Below are 13,855 nucleotides of genomic sequence, written 5' to 3'. Positions count from 1 at the left end.
GGTTTAAAATTTCATGTGAAATAATGTTGATATTAACATACTTCCTAATTGGAACTCATAAACACATGTTCATTCATTGTCTGCCACCCCTTAGAATCTGATGACAGTGCACTTAAGACTTGTGAACAGCTGAGCCTGGAAAATATTCCCATTTAACAAGATTATTGTTGCTATATGATGGATTATTTTTAAAATTAACACCAATAGTATAAAAAAATATTTGCTGCATTTTTTAACCACATCATTTTTGCAAATATTTGCCATTTTTTCATTCTTACATCAGATTATATCAGTTTGCAAATGAAACATAGGGCTGACTAGATAATTCCTTTCTAGCAGAGTCCAAATTTCTGTAACTGGTTATTTTTTGCCTGCATGGAATGTTTTCGGCTTTGAAAATAGAGTGTGAATTCCTTAGATTTTTTGCCTTCTTAACTGTACAGTAATTTTATAGAATCTGTTTTGTTTCCAGTACTACAGTTGGCTAGGTTCCTATTTGTTATTTTTATATTGGTTTCCAAATTTCGGTTCCTGTAGTGGCAAACATTTTAAAACTCTGATACTGTTAAACTTAGTAAGATTTTATTAATGAAGTTTCAGTTTACATTCCTATCTTTAGATATGCTTTTGTTTCCACACAAATGAGTATGTATAATGTTTGTGTGTATAATATAATTAACATGCAGAAGAATATTTGTAGTTTGGTGTGAATTTGTAGAACAAAGGTGCTGATGAACAAAGTGTTACCACTTTTGCAGAGAAAGAAAATTTAAACAGTCTGTTAAGATGGTGTCAACCCAAAGAGGCAATTCACATTACAGGATAGAGTTTATTCCAAGCTGATAGGTAAACCTGAAGAGCATCTTAATGATTTTAATATTTTCTATATGTTTAATTTTTTTTGGCATATTAGGAGTGCTGAGAACAGAATACATATATGTTTGTGCTGTCTTGTGCTATACAGTGGCTCTATCCTTCACTGTTGGCAAATACAAATGTATTTATTAGCTTCCTGGATACTATGTAGGTCACAAAATAATTATGCTACATTTTAATGTTTTGTATTCATTTTTTAGTGTATGGAGATTTAGATAAGGAGTTTGATTGGATCCAGTTAACCATATGTAGCTTATAGCCTGTTTGACTACATAGTTTATTGCTTAGGCAACTGAGCTATGCTTTATATTATCCATAAGAAAGCATTAATTATTTTCATCTGAGAAAATTTTTTCCAGGCTTCTACTGTGGACTCTGCTTTCATAGATGACATTGTTATATTCCTAAAAGAAACATGAGGTGTAGTCTCCACTCTCAGTACATAAAAGGAGAGAAGAGGTAAAATACCTAGTATAGTGTCTGTTACTTAGTAAATGTTAATTGGGTCTGAATCACTATAAATTATGTTGTACTATACTATATATGTGAATTCCTCTTAACAGAATTGCAGATGCTAAAAACCAATGCCAGATTCCTATAATAGAAGCAAGGAATTAGTCTTAGGACCACACAATAATATTGTCAGGAGAATGTAGCTGCAGACCAGGCTTATCCTACATTGTTTAGCACTTGAACAGAGTAGCTGTTCATATATCTACAATGCAAGGCTGTCGACAAGATGAGAACTATGAAAGCAAGACTACATATTGTTTAAGGCTCTGGGAAATTGATTATTTAAAGAATTTTAGATCACATAAGAGAGAAGAATGTGTAGCTGTACATTTTCTTGCTTCTGCCTGTATTTTCTTATTTCTAGTAAATAATATAGTAACTTAGGAATAGTACTTCTGTGCTTTCTTTTTTGAGACAGAGTCTTGGTCTGTCACCTGGGCTGGAGTTCATTGGCGCTATCTCAGCTCACTGCAACCTCCACCTCCCGGGTTCAAGCGATTCCCCTGCCCCAGCCTCCCAAGTAGCTGGGACTACAGGCATGTGCCACCACACCTGGCTAATTTTTTTTTTTTTTTTTTGGTAGAGACAGGGTTTCAGCATGTTAGCCAGGATGGTCTCGATCTCCTGACCTCGTGATCCACCCGCCTCAGCCTCCCAAAGTGCTGGGATTACAGACATGAGCCACCATGCCTGGCCACTTACTTGAGTTAGAATAAATATAGGCACTTGAGTTCAACTGTGCGAAAATGTTTACAGCAAATATAGTTGGTTACATACCAACTATATTGTGGTAAGTGATGGCTACTGACACTACTGAGGGTCTTTTTCCAATTCAGTCAAGAACACAAAACAGTATTAATTGAAGGAAAATCTAAATAAATATATTTTGCAACCCTACAATCTCAGAAATAGCCAACACTGTCAATCAAAAATATTTCTATGATAGTAACCAATGTGCTGATATTTTTTGATTCATTTGTTAACATAAAATATATTTTCTTGGTATTATATATGGGTCAACATAAGATTTCAGGTTTAAATATTTCATGCAACAGTTACAAAGTTCTCTACCCTTTGCAGTTATTATGTGTTGAAATTGTTTTTAATTGTACTTAATTTTTTTTTAAATGTATGTATCAGTTATGGCAGATAATATAGCTAAGTTTGCAGCTGTCTTAGAAAATCTGATGTTGGTATCTTCAGAAAACCTGATGTTCTTCGGACTGTTCTTGATGATTGGCTTGCCGTCACTTTTGTATTCTCTCCTGCTCTTTCTCACAATCACATTATCCTACCTTCAGAGCCCCATCTGAGATCTGCCTTCTCTGGACAGCCCTCTAGAATTAGGGAAGGCAGGTAATGGGGAAGGATAGAAACTCTTTTTATAGATACTATGGTTACACTTCCTTTGGGTTAAACTCTACTGTGAAGACTAGCGTATATTCAACACTGAAGATGCTCTTTTGGGGGCTACACAGAAAAAGAGGGAATGCCAGTTTGCTTCAGCAGAATCCCTGAGGGCATTTCTGTTTACTACTGCCATCGCTGTTATCCACAACACCCAAATGAAGTGTACCATATATGTGATACTTTGTGCAGTAATGTGTTACTGTCATTTGTATGTATTGTTTGATTACAATTACCAGAATAAAATTCTGTGCAGAGGCTGTCAGTTTAAAATGTAGCACATACCAGCGCAGTGGCTCACACATGTCTCCTCAACACTTTGGGAGGTTGAGGTGGGAGGATCGATTGAGGCTGGGAGTTCCAGACCAACCAGGTAGTGAGACCCCCATCTTTACTAACAATTTAAATAATTAGTTGGGTGTGGTGGCACACGCCTTTAGTTTTAGCTACTTGGGAGGCTGAGGTGGGAGGATTGCTTGAGACCAGGAACTTGAGGCTGCAGTGAGCTAGGATCGTGCCACTGCACTCTAGCCTGGGTGACACAACAAGGAAAAAGAAATGTAAATTATATACTGCCCTGTACTTTGAACATATCACTGATTTTTCTAGTATTATAGGACACATTAAAGTGGATCCAGCAAGATAAGTGTTTTCTCAGTATTTATTATAATCTAAGCACTTCACATGTAATAAGTTCATCTTTTAAGTTGCTCAGTCCAGAAAGTTTAGTGTATCTTTGACTCCTCTTTTTTTCTCAAACTTCATATTCACCTGCCAGTTCTTCGAATATGTATGTACATATACCAGAATCTGACTACATCTTAACAGCTCTGCTACTACCACTCTATTTCAGGTTCCAACTTTTACATCAATTATGGCAATAAATTTCTTACCTTTGTTTTTGCCCTTTCTCCCCTTCAGTCTATTCTGAATTCAGTGATCAGTGTGATCTTACTAAATTGAAAGTTTCATCTCACTCTACCAACTATCCTTATCTCCAAGATGCTCTAGCATTCAGCTTGCCATTCATTACTCATCTGACTTCATCTTTTACTTGTCTACTGTGGCCTCAAACATGCTGAGCACATTTCCACACAGGGCCTTTGATTCTCACTGCCTATTCTCAGATTCAAATACCTCACACCTCACTCCCTCACCTATGTTAGAATTTTACTTAAATGTCATCTTCACAATGATGCCTGATCTGACCATTGTACTTAAAATTGTAACTCCCTAACTTTTTAAAACTTCCTTGTTCTCATTATTTTTCTAAAGTACAATACACATTCTAACACAGTATTTTTTTCTTACTAACATTATCTATTTTCTTCTACCTCCCCCGACTCCACCCAGAGGTATATTCCCTATAAGAAGGAATTTTTATCTGGTGGTTGTTTGTTTTATCTCTGGTGCCTAGAATAACAACTGGTCATAATACATGCTTATTAAATATATGCTGAATGAATAAATGAACAAACTGCCAGCCCTGGCTCTTTTACTAGGCTTTATTTCACCCATCAATATAGATATGCTACATATGAAAGGACGTTGTTACTCTATGATAGCTTCTTTTTATTTTATAACAGTCTTATTAAGTTATAACTCACACACCATACAATTCCCCTATTTAAAATACACAATTCAGGGGGCTGGCCAAGGTGACCAACTGGAAACAGCTAGTGTGTGCCGCCTTCATGGAAAGAAATAGAAGGGGCAAGTAAATATAGCACTTCAACTGGAACACCCAGGTTCACACACTAGGATACATCAAGAAAATAACTCTACTCACAGAGAATGGAAAAAAGCAAAGCAGGACAACCACCCACTCAGGAACTGGTGACTGGAGACCAGAGCAGGCCCCTAGTTTGCTGCAGAAGTCATGGAAAAGTGGCCAGACTTTCTTACATGGGTCCCCACTCCCGTATCTCCTCACTGGGCAAGTCCTCCAGGCCTGGGTTTCCAGCCTCCCCTCACTGGGGCTTTGGAGCCAGTAGCAGTTCTGCAGCAACCTGGGACAAGAGCTCAGGTGAGGTTTCCATCTCTCCTGTCTTACAACCCTCACCTTTGCTGTTTCCAGGCTCTGGAGAGTACATGGGACTGCAGGCTGGTCTGAACCCCTAGCACAGCACTCATCTCACAGAAAAGTGGTCGGACGGTTCTCCATGTAGATCCCGGTCCTCACTTCTCCTCACTGGACAGGGCTGCCTGACCTGGGACTCCAGCACAATCACCGTGCCCCACCTGACCAGTTCAATTAGACGCAGCCCAGCAGTTAAAGGAACACCCACACAGAGAGATGAGAAAGAGCTAACACAGGAACTTCAGCAGTTCAAATGGCCAGAGTGTCTTATGTCTTCCTAACGATTGCACTAGTTCACCAACGAGGGTTCTTAACCCTCATTGGCTGGGTTGGCTGAAATGACAGAAATAGAATTTAGAATATGCATAGAAATGAAGAGCATTGAGATTCAGGAGAATGGCAAAACCCAATTCAAGGAAACTAAGAATTAACAATAAAACAATACAGGAGCCGACAGACAGTACAAAAAAGAATCTGACTGACCTGATAGAGCTGAAAAACACTACCAGAATTTCACAACCCAATTGTAAGTTTTAACAGCAGAATAGACCAAGCTGAGGGAAGAATCTTGGAACTTGAAGACTGGCTCTCTGAAATAAGAGAGTCAGACAAAAGAAAAAAAGAATGAAAAGGAATGAATAAAACCTCCAAGAAATAAGGGATTATATAAAGAGGCCAAATCTGCAAATCATCAATATCCCTGAATTGGATGGGGAGAAAGCAAACAACTTAGGAAACATTTTTCAGGATATCATCCATGAAAACTTCCCCAGCCTCAATAGAGAGGCTAACAGTCAAATTCAGGAAATAGAGAACCCCTGCATGATTCTACACAAGATCTCCCCAAGACACATAATCATCAGGTTTTCCAATGTCAAAATAAAAGAATGTTAAAGGCAGCTGGAGAGAAAGGGCAGGTAACCAACAAAGGGAACCCCATCAGGCTAGCAGCAGACCTCTCAGCTGAAACCCTGCAAACTGGAAGAGATTAGGGACCTATATTTGACATTCTTAAAGAAAAAAATCTTCAAAAATTTCATAACCAGCCAAACTAAGCTTCCTCAGCAAAAGAGAAATAAGATCCTTTTCAGATAAGCAAATGCTGAGCAAGTTCATTACCACCAGACCCACCTTCCAAGACATCTTGAAGCTAGCACTAAATATGGAAAAGCAAAACCATTAAAACACCACTAGGAAAATACACTCAAGTACACACACCAGTGACACTATAAAGCAACCACACAAACAAGCCAGCATGATAACCAGCTAACAACACAATGACAGGATCACATGCACACATATCAATACTAACCTTGAATGTAAATAGCCTAAATGCCCCATTTTAAAAAGGCATAGAGTGGCATGCTGAATAAAAAAGCAAGACCCAATGATATGCCATCTTTAAGAGACCCATCTCACATGCAGTGGCATCCATAGGCTCAAAATAAAGGGATGGAGGAAAATCTAACAAGCAAATGGAAATCAGAAAAGTGCAGGCATTGCAACCCTAATTTCAGAAAAAACAGACTTTAAACCAACAAAGCTCAAAAAAGACAAAGAAGGGCATTACATAAGGTAAGGGGTTCAATTCAACAAGAAGACCTAACTATTCTCGATATATATGCACTCAACACAGGAGCACCCAGATTCATAAAGCAAGTTCTTAGAAACCTAAAAAGAGACTTAAGCTCCCACACAATAATAGTGGGAGACTTTAACACTCTACTGACAGTATTAGACAGATTAAGCAGAAAATTAACAAAGATTCAGGACCTAAACTCAGCGTTGGACCAAATGTATCTGATAGACCTCTACAGAACTCTCCACCCAAAAACAGTAGAATATACATTCTTCTGATTGCCACGACACATACTCTAAAAATGACCACATAATCGGACATAAAACAATCAGCAGATGCAAATAAACCAAAACCTACCAGACACACACTCAGACCACAGTGCAATTAAAATAAAAATCAAAACTAAAAAAAATCGCTCAAAACCATGCAATTACATGGAAATTAACCTGCTCCAGAATAACTTTGGAGTAAATAATGAAATTAAGGCAAAAATCAAGAAGTTCTTTGAAACTAACGAGAATAAAGATACAACATTCCAGAATCTCTGGGACACAGCTAAGGCATTGTTATGAGAGAAATTTATAGCACTAAATGCCCACATCAAAAAGTTAGACCTCAAATTAACCCAACATCACAACTAAAAGAACTAGAGAAGTAAGAGCAAACCAACCGTAAAGCTGGCAGAATACATACAACCAAAATCAGAGCTCAACCTGAGCAGAGTGAGATGCAGAAAAGCATTCAGAAGATCAGCGAATCAGGGAATTGTGTTTTTGAAAAAAATTAGTGATAGGCCAGCTAGATTAATAAAGAAGAGAGAAGGGCCAAGAGCAGTGGCTCACGCCTGTAATCCCAGCATTTTGGAGGCCAAGGTGGGTGGATCACTTGAGGTCAGGAGTTCGTGATGAGCCTGGCCAACATGGTGAAACCCCGTCTCTACTAAAAATACAAAAAAAAAAAAAAAAATTGGCGTGGTGGCATGGCCCTGTAATCCCAGCTACTTGGGAGGCAGAGGTTGCAGTGAGTCAAGATCACACCACTGCACTGCACTGCACTGCAGCCTGGGAAACAGAGAAAGACTCCATCTCAAAAAAAAAAAAAATTAACATTTGTATACACCAAAAACAGTCAAACTGAGAGCCAAATCAAGAACACAATCCCATTCACAATTGCCACTAAAAGAATAAAATACCTAGGAATGCAGCTAGCCAGGGAGGTAAATGCTCTCTACAACAAGAATTACAAAACACTGCTCAAAGAAATCGGAGATGACACAAACAAATGGAAAAACATGCCATGCTCATGAATTGGAGGAATCATTAACATAAAAATGGCCATCCTGCCCAAAGCGATTTACAGATTCTGTGAAATTCTTACCAAACTTCCAATGACATTCTTCACAGAACTAGAAAAAAACTACTTTATAATTCATATGGAAACAAAAAGGAGCCCAAATAGCCAAGGCAATCTTAAGCAAAAAGAAAAAAGCTGGAGGGATCACATTACCTGACTTCAAGCTGTATTTCAGGGCTACAGTAACCAAAACAGCATGGTACTGGTACAAAAACAGGTACATAAACCAATAGAACAGAATAGAGGGTACAGAAATAAGGCCACATATCTACGACCACCTGATCGTTGACAAAGCTGACAAAAACAAACAATGGAGAAAGGACTACCTATTTAATAAATGGTGCTGGGATAACTGGCTAGCCATATGCAGAAGATTGAAGCTGGACCCCTTCCTTACACCATATACAAAAATCAACTCACGACAGATTAAACACTTAAATGTAAATCTCAAAACTATAAAAACCCTGGAAGACAATCTAGGCAATAGCATTCTGGTCATAGGAACTGGCAAAGATTTCATGATGAAGACACCAAAAGCAATCACAGCAAAAGCAAAAATTGACACAGGATCTAATTAAAATTAAGAGCTTCTGTACAGCAAAAGAAACTATCAACAGAATAAACAGACAACCTACAGAATGGGGAGAAGATATTTGCAAAGTGTGGATCTGGCAAAGGTCTGATATCCAACATCGATAAGGAACTTAAACAAATTTACAAGAAAAAAGAAACATTAAAAAGTGGGCAAAGAACATCAACAGACACTTTTCCAAAGAAGACACACATGTGGCCAATAAGCATAAGAAAAAAAGCTCAGTATCATTGATCTTTAGAGAAATACTAATCAAAACCACATATGAGATGGTATCTCATACCAGTCAGAATGGCTATTATTAAAAAGTAACACAATAACATGCTAATGAGGTCGTGGAGAAAAGGGAACACTTATACACTGTTGGTGGGAGTGTGAATTCAACCATTGTGGAAATGAGTGGTGGTTGCTGAGAGCGCTAAAAGCAGAGCTGCCATTTGACCTAGTAATCCCATTACTGGGTATATACCCGAAGGAATATAGCACTCAATAGCACTCATTATGTTCACTGCAGCAGTATTTACAATAGCAAAGACATGGAGTCAACCTAAATGTCCATTAATGGTAAACTGGATAAAGAAAATGTGGTACATATACACTATGGAATACTATGCAGTCATAAAAAAGAATGAGATTATGCCCTTTGCAGGGACATGGGTGGACCTGGAGGCCATTAACCTCACAGGAAGAGAAAACCAAATACCACATGTTCTTTTAAGTGGCAGCTAAATGTAACACATGGACACATAGAGGGGAACAATTGGCACTGGGGCTTACTGGAGGGTAGGAGGAGGGAGAGGAACAGAAACAATAACTGTGGGATGCTAACTAGGCTTAGTACCTAGATGACAAAAGATACAGCAAACCCCCATGACACAAGTTTACCTATATAACAATCCTGTGCATATACCCCTGAACCCAAAATAAAGTTAAAAGGAAAACTACCTGTTGGGTGCTGTGCTCACTCCCTTGGTGGTGGGGTCTGTACCTCAAACCTCAGCACCATGCAGTATACCTATGTAACCTGCACGTGTACCCCTGTGTCTAAAATAAACGTTAAATAATAAAGTATCTGTATATAGAATTCATTAATTTTTCAGTGTATTCAGAGTTGTACAGTCATCACCATAGTCAATTTTAAAACATATTTATCACCCTAAAGGAAATTCCTTAGTAGCAGTTATTCCCCATTTCTCTCTTCTTAACCCCCTACGGTCCTAGGAAACCATGAGTCTACTTTTTATTGCTGTAGATTTGCCTATTTGAGACATTTCATATAAATGTATCATATAGTATGTGGTCTTTTGTGACTAGCTTCTTTCACTTAGCATATCTTCAAAGTGTATCCATGTTGTAGCATGAATCAGTACTTCATTTCTTTTTATGGCCAAATAATATTCCACTGTATGTATATACACCCCATTTTGTTTATCCATCCATTCATCAGTTGATGAACTTTTGTATACAAATACTGGTGGGGACATAGGTTTTTAATTCTCTTGGGCATATACTTAATAGTGAGATTTCTGGGTCATATGCTAACTCTTGGTTTAGTATTTTAAGGAACTGCCAAACCATTTTCCAAAACAGCTGCACCGTTTTACAATTTTACTAGTACTGCGTAAAGACTCCAGTTTCTCCACATTTTTGCCAGTGCTTGTTACGTCTTTTTTATTTTCGCCATCTAATGGGTATATGGTGGTGTCTAACTGTGATTTTAATTTGCATTTCCCTGATGGCTAATGATGTTGAGCATCTTTTTATGTGCCTTTTGGCCATTTGTATATCTTCTTTGGAGAAATGTCTGTTCATATTCATTGTCTGTTTTTAAATTGGTTCCTTTGTCTTTTTAATGCCACATGATGTTATGTATTCTGGATATTAGATACATCTATTTTCATTGACATATCATTTGCAAATGCTTTCTCCCATTCTCTGTGCTATCTTTCTCTTAATGGTGTCTTGTGAAGTACAAAAGTTTTTGTTCTTGATGAACTTCCATTTATTTTTATTTGTTCTCTTGTAGTTTTGGTGTTTTATCTAAGAAATCACTGCTTCATCCAGAGTTGTGATATTCTCATATATTTTTTTCTAAAAGTTTTATAGTTTCAGCTCGAGTTTAGATCCACTTTATTTTGTATGTGGTGTGAGGTATGGGTCCAATTCATTTGTTTGCTTGGTGGATATCCAGTTGTCTCAGCATCATTTGTCTAAAAGATTATTCTTCCCCCCATTGAATTGTCTTGGCACCCTTGTTGAAACTCAGTTGACTATAAATTTGAGGGTTTATTTCTAGACTTTCAGTTCTGTTCCTTTGATTATGATAACATACATTGCTATTGAGAGGTGACAATGTGCTAGCAGCCCTCATTCTCAGCGCCTCCTCGGCCTCTAGCCTCGGCGTCCACTCTGGGGGCACTTGAGGAGCCCTTCAGCCCGCCACGGCACCGTGGGAGCCCCTCTCTGAGCTGGCCGAGGCCGGAGCCTCCTCCCTCTGCTTGCCGGGAGAGGTGTGGAGGGAGAGGCGCGGGTGGGAACCCGGGCTGCATGAGTTCCGGCAGGTGCGGGTGCAGGCTTGGTGGGGCCCGCACACGGAGCGGCCAGCCGGCGGGCTGGCAGTGAGAGGCTTAGCACCCGGGCCAGCAGCTGCGGAGGTTGCACCAGGTCCCCCAGCAGTGCCGGCCCGCCGGCGCCGCACTCAAATTCTCCTCGGGCCTTAGCTGCTTCCCCAGGGGGCAGAGCCCAGGACCTGCAGCCCGCCATGTCTGAGCTCCTCCCCCTGCTGTGGGCTCTCCAGGTGGCCTGAGCCTCCCCGACAGGCACCGCCCCCTGCTCCATGGCGCCCAGTCCCATCAACAGCCCAAAGGCTGAGGAGTGCAGGCGCCGATGGGGACTGGCCGGCAGCTCCACCTGCAGCCCAGGTGCAGGATCCACTGGGTGAAGTCAACTGGGCTCTTGAACCAGATGGGGACTTGGAGAACTTTTATATCTAGCTGGAGGATTGTACGTGCACCAATCATTACTCTGTGTCTAGTTCAGGGTTTGTGAATACACCAATTGGTACTCTGTATCTAGCTAACCTAGTGGAGACTTGGGGACTAGCACTCTGTGACTCCGTGTCTAGCACAAGCATTGTAAATGCACCAATCAGCACTCTGTGTCTAGCTCAGGGGTTGTAGATACACCAATTGGTACTTTGTATCTAGCTAACCTAGTGGAGACTTGGAGGACTAGCACTCTGTGACTGTGTCTAGCTCAAGGATTGTAAATACACCAATCAGCACTCTGTGTCTAGCTCAAAGTTTGTGAATACACCAATTGGTATTCTGTATCTAGCTAACTCTGTGTCTAGCTAACTAGCACTCTGTGACTCTGTCTAGCTCAAGGATTGTAAATGTACCAATCAGCACTCTGTCAAAACGGACCAATCAGCTCTCTGTAAAATGGACCAATCAGCAGGATGTGGGTGGGGCCAGATAAGAGAATAAAAGCAGGCTGCCCCAGCCAGTGGCAACTGCTCGGATCCCGTTCCCCACTGTGGAGGCTTTGTTCTTTTGCTTTTTGCAATAAATCTTGCTGCTGCTCACTCTTTGGGTCCATGCTGCCATTAAGAGCTGTAACACTCACCACGAAGGTCTGCAGCTTCACTCCTGAAGCCACTGAGACAAGGAACCCATTGGGAAGAAGGAGCAACTCCAGACCCACTGTCTTTAAAAGCTGTAACACTCACCACGAAGGTCTGCAGCTGCACTCCTAACAGCGAGACCACAAACCCACCAGAAGGAAGAAGCTGGAGACACATCGGAATGTCTGAAGGAACAAACTCCGGACACGCCATCTTTAAGACCTGTAACACTCAGCGAGTGTCTGCGCCTTCATTCTTGAAGTCAGTGAGACCAAGAACCCACCAATTCCGGACACACTATCAGAAATCTCTGGGGCAGATGGATTTTTTTGGAGCTAGGCTGTGTTCTTATTAGCTGGGAGCATCGTAGTAATGACAGGTTTCTGGAAGGCTGTTTACTTGGGAAAAGATTTTAAGAAACATTTTAAAGCTTCTTAATTGCCTGCTTTATTTGATGTTGTTTTCTTTGCCTTTGTAAAGTCATAAAGGGCAAAGTGTATACTTAAGGCTTTCTTTATCTTCAGTCTTCTTGGCTCTCCTTGTAGCTATCCCTTTTGAATTCTTATTTTTCTCCTTTAGAACTCTTTTGAGCTTCCGCGAAATTTGAGAGCAAGTTTAGTGAGTTGCACATTTGCATGGCATAGTTTTGGAGTCTCAGTACTGCATGGACTTACAACCAAAGCCCTGTGCTGATCAAATAATCCATAGTTGACCAGATTTCTGGCATGTGGCTGAAAGGTGATGGGGCCAGCTGGCAATCTTCTTGTGGTTTAAGTGCCATTTTGGACCACACAGTCCCTTTCATCCCAGGATATTAATCTTAGAAATTCAACTTCTAATCTTAGAAGTTGGAAATTTTTTTGGTGGAGCAGAAAGTGGAAAATTGATTCTTGTTGATGCTGGGCAAAGATTGACAGGAATAACTAGAGTACCGATAATTCAATTTGCCTGCTCTTCTGGTTGGTCAGCTAGGTGGTAGTGAACCCCTATTTAGACATCTATCCTCTTAAATTCCTAAAGCACAGATTAGCTTAACTGTCATTCAAATGCCTAGTTTATTAATATTAATTTATACAGTTGCCTTGAAAATACCCCTTTCCTACTGGTACAACAGTTATTAAGCTCTAGTTCAAGACACATTTTAGTTGAAGAGTAAACACAAAATTTCTTCAGAATTGTAGCATAAAATGATCTATGCTTGCTGTGGTAACCATTAATTTAACAAATATTTACATACTGTTTAGTGTGCTAGGAGCTATCTCCATCAGTATATTGGCCACCCTTGACACAGTTCTTTAATGAAGCATTTATATGTAAAATCTTTTGTGATTGCCTTGGGGTCTTCTTCCAGCTTTTCCTCCCTGCGGGTTAGTAAATAACTGGATTTAGCCAAACATGCTAATGATCAGAAACTTTTATTCATCCATTGATTCAATAAATAAGCCTCTTGTATACCATATGCTATTATTGCTACTGGAAATACAAAGGTGAGGACAAACAGCCTCAGGCTCTGTCCGGGGACTAGGCTTTTATAGAGTGATTTTGCTTATAACTCTATAATTACATCAACAAGTCAGGCTTATGTGTTAACATAACCTTTGACAACACAGAATAGTCATCCGTTTATTAAAACTTAAGTGCCTACTATGTGCTAAAGGAATTTGACTTGTGAAGGTGAGAGACAGCTTCTGTGAGGAAGTGGCAGTGAAGCTGAGCTCTTAGAGAGGAACCTGCTAGACTAAGGAGTAGTGGGAAAGCCTTCCAAGTCAAGAGAGCAACTTGTGCCCTTGGGACCAAAACAAGGTTGGAGTGGCGAGAAACCAAGGCAGG

At 40.0% G+C, this 13,855-nt stretch overlaps 1 protein-coding gene across 2 annotated transcripts in view; it reads left to right on the top strand.

Moving 5' to 3' along the window:
- DCBLD2 (discoidin, CUB and LCCL domain containing 2) overlaps window positions 1-13,855 on the top strand; it is a 91,524-nt gene that overhangs the window by 49,436 nt on the left and 28,233 nt on the right. The window lies entirely within an intron of this gene.

The sequence above is a fragment of the Chlorocebus sabaeus genome, chromosome 22, assembly GCF_047675955.1.
Source record: "Chlorocebus sabaeus isolate Y175 chromosome 22, mChlSab1.0.hap1, whole genome shotgun sequence".
NCBI classification, from domain to species: Eukaryota; Metazoa; Chordata; class Mammalia; order Primates; family Cercopithecidae; genus Chlorocebus; species Chlorocebus sabaeus.
This window is presented reverse-complemented; position numbering and strand designations above follow the sequence as displayed.